The sequence below is a fragment of the Bubalus kerabau genome, chromosome 3 (assembly GCF_029407905.1).
Source record: "Bubalus kerabau isolate K-KA32 ecotype Philippines breed swamp buffalo chromosome 3, PCC_UOA_SB_1v2, whole genome shotgun sequence".
Classification (NCBI taxonomy): domain Eukaryota; kingdom Metazoa; phylum Chordata; class Mammalia; order Artiodactyla; family Bovidae; genus Bubalus; species Bubalus kerabau.
The window spans coordinates 127,361,238-127,365,015 of record NC_073626.1 but is presented as its reverse complement, the minus strand read 5'-3'; the positions used below and the strand labels follow the sequence as shown (position 1 = coordinate 127,365,015).

Genomic DNA, 3,778 nt, shown 5'->3' with positions numbered 1-3,778 from the left:
CTATAGCATGGTAATAACTAATTAAACAAGTCAAAATATTGAATCACAACAATAATTTTTTACTTATGGAGATATGTTTATAATGAAAAAGAGTAACATTTTCATTAGAGAGATGAGGCTGTGTTTTATGAGTAATGCTTGAGAAAGAATGCTTAAAGAAGGGATTTAGTGTGAATTTAAGGAAGGAGCAAAGAAATTTTGAAGTTGGCCTGTCAGTTGAAAAATGGTGTGAGTCTTCCTTCTGGCCTCCATGGTTTTTTATGAGAAATCCTCTGTCATTTGAATCATTTCGTGTTTATATATAATGCCTCCCATTTTTCCATAGGCTTTCAAGATTTTTTCTTTATATTTTTTCTTTGTCTTTAGTTTTTGATTTTGATGTGTCTTGGCATAGATTTCTTTGTATTATTCTATTTGGATACACTTGGCTTCTAGAATCAATAAGCTTATGTCTTTTGCCAACATTGGGAAGTTTTCAACCATTTTCCCAAATCTTTTTGGCCCACATTTTATCCTCTCCTTCCAGGACTCTAATGATACAAATGTTAGATCCTCTGTTACTGCCCCACAGGTCCCTGAGACTCTTTTCATGTCTTTTTTGGTCTATTTTCTCTGTGTTATTCAGATCGGGCAATTTGTATTGTTCTGTCTTCAAGTTCATTGATTTTTTTTCCCCTCTTTTATATTTGTTCTGCTATTAAGCACACCCAATGACTTTTTTATTTCAGTTCTTGTATTTTTCAATTCTAAAATTTCCACTTGGTTTTTCTTTATATCTTCTATTTCTTTAATGAGACTATTTTTTCCTTTGTTTCAAACATGTTTGCTATTGCTTATTAAAGCATTTTCATAGTGGTTGCTGTAGAATCTAAATTCTTAATCATTTCCATATTGGTGTCTGTTGATTGCCTTTTCTCATTCAGAGTGAAATATTCTTGGTTCTTGGTTTGAGGAGTGATTTTAATTGTATGTACATTTTGGGTGTTATTCTATAACAACATGGACTCTACTTAACCTTCTTTTTTACAGACAGTCACCCTTTTAGGTGTGGTATGCAGGTCTAAGGGGAGCAGAAGTTCCCTACTGGGCCCCACGGACACCATCCCAGCAAAACCAGAACACAAACTCACACCACTTCATTGTCTCCAGGTTATGATGGAAACATGCCTCCTCCAGATGGGGCCAGAAGTCCAACTCATCACTCAGCCCCACCAGCACCACCAGGAATTGGGGAATTCAGCGGAAACTCAGAGGGAGATTTTCCCTTGGTATTTGGCTGCAATGGGGTGGGTACTAGCTGCTGGGCTGCCCTTTTCTCAGACCTTTGTTTAGAGTGAGCAGGCTTTCTACGGGTTTTTTTTCTGGTTATGCCTGTTGATATTTCCAGATTGCTGGCCACACAGACACAGGAACACCTGGACTATCACATGCCAAGCGTCCTAAAGACCTTCCTGAAAAGCTGTCAGTAGAAGGAGGCAAAGTGGTATTCCTGTCAGTATTCCTGTAAAACACAGATGCTTTACTGATATTTTCAGTTTTTTTCTTTTTTTAAACAGCTATATTGAGATATAGTTGTTTAACTATGTATATATATATAGCTATATATATATATAGGTCACATGCCATAGAATTTGCCTAAAATTTAATGCATTTTATTCATAGAATTGTGCATTCCTCATCACAATCAATTTTAAATACAGTTCACCCTTGTGGGGGAAGGAAAGAGTGAGATGAACAGAGAAAGTAGCGTCAACATATATACATTACCATGTGTAAAATAGATAGCTGGTGAGAAGTTGCTATATAACACAGGGAGCCCAGCTTGGTGCTCTGTGATGACATAGAGGGGTGGCATGCGGGGAGAGGAGGAAGGCTCAAGAGGGAGGTGATATATATATAATATAATTACGGTTGATTTGTGTTGTTGTACAGCAGAAACCAACACCACATTGTAAAGCAATTATTCTCCAACTAAAAAATAAATTTAAAAAGAATACAGCTCACCCTTTATCAACATGGGTTTGAACTGCACAGGTCCACTTATATACAAATTTTTTTCAATAAACACACTGGAAAGATCTTTGGAGATTTGCAACAGTTTGAAAAACCCCACAAACAAACCATGTAGCCTAGAAATGCCAAAAGAAAAAAGAAAGCATTCCGTATGTCATGAATGCATGAGATTTACGAACATACTAGTCTATTGTATCATTTACTATCATAAAGTATGCACAAATCTATTATTAAAAGTTAAGATTTATCAAAACTTACACAAACACTTACCAAAAATGACACCGTTTGCAGCCAAGAGAAATGTAAACAAACAAAAAGATGCAGAATTAAATCATAACTGCATAAAATTAACTGAAGTACATACTGTACTGGTACAACATTTTTATAGTCACCTCCTGTGGCTCTGGAGGGTGAGTTCAAGTGTTATGAGTATCCACTTGAAACTCCATGTGACACTAATCATCTCCACGTGAGAAGTTAATCTCGCAAGTAAATTACATACCACAGTAAAAAGTGATGCCTCACAGTTCTTGTGTATTTTTCATCACGTTTAGTACAATACCATAAACCTTGAGTAACACCAAGAGACCTGTACAAAGTGCCACCAGTGATGCTAGAAGTGCCCCTAAGAAGCAGAGAAAAGTCATGATGTAACAAGAGAAAGTTGAATTGCTTGATATGGACCATGGACTGAGGTCCGCAGCTGTGGTTACCACCATTTCAAGATAAATGAGTCCAATATAAGGATCATTATAAAAAAGCAAAAGGAAATTTGTGAAGCCCTTGCTACAGCTACACCAGCAGGCATTAAAACTTTCCACTTTCGGCAAAGTATATTTAAACCTCATATTGAAAATGCAGCTGTATGAGGGTATAGGATGGCTATAAGAAAGACAAATCTATAGACTCTAGTATGACTGGAGAAAAAGCAAAGTCATTATGGGACTGTGCTGTGCTTAGTCGCTCAGTCGTGTCCCACTCTTTGAGATCCCATGGACTGTAGCCCGCCAGGCTCCTCTTTGTGTGGGGATTCTCCAGGCAAGAATACTGGAATAGGTTGCCATGCCCTCCTCCAGAGGATCTTCCCAACCCAGGGATCGAACCCAGGTGTCCTGCATTGCAGGTAGATTCTTCACCATCTGAGCCACCAGGAAGCCCTCATTACAGGAAAACTTAAAGCAAAAAGAAAGTGAAAGATCCAAAGCTGGAGATTTAAAGCCAGCCAAGGGTGGTCTGATAATTTTAGAAAAGTGTTTGGTTTTTTAAAGTGTCAAGAAAACAAGAGAAGCAGCTTCTGCCAACCAAGAGGCACCTGACAAGTACCCAGAAGCCATGAAGAAAGTCACTTAGAAGAAAGGACATCTGCCTGAATGGGTTTTTAACGCGGACAAAAGTGCCCTATTCTGGGGGTGGGGGAAATGCCACAAAGGACATCTATCAGTAAGGAAGAGAAGTGAGCACCAGGATTTAAGGCAGGAAATGATAGGCTAACTTGTTTTGTGCAAATGCAGTTGGGTTTATGATCAGGACTGACCTTATCTATAAAGCCGCTGACCCCCCAAAACCTTGAAGGGAAAAGATAAAACACCAGCTGCCAGTCTCTAGGTTGGACAGCAAGAAGGTCTGGATAATGAGAGCACTTTTTCTGTATTGATTTCATCGACGCTTTGACCTTGAAGTCAGTAAGTACCTTGCCAGTAAGGGACTACCTTTTAAAAGTTCTTTTGATATTGAGCAATGCTCCTGGCCACCTAGAAAGCTTAAG

General features: G+C 38.5%; 1 long non-coding RNA gene across 1 annotated transcript; it reads right to left on the bottom strand.

The window, feature by feature from the left end:
* Window positions 1-479: 479 nt before the first annotated feature.
* LOC129647776 (uncharacterized) lies at window positions 480-2,380 on the bottom strand. Its single transcript, XR_008712496.1, has 3 exons — window positions 2,284-2,380; window positions 2,005-2,129; window positions 480-1,501 (listed from the first exon to the last, which is right to left on the bottom strand). It is a non-coding gene; the product is annotated as an uncharacterized LOC129647776 (long non-coding RNA).
* Window positions 2,381-3,778: the final 1,398 nt, after the last annotated feature.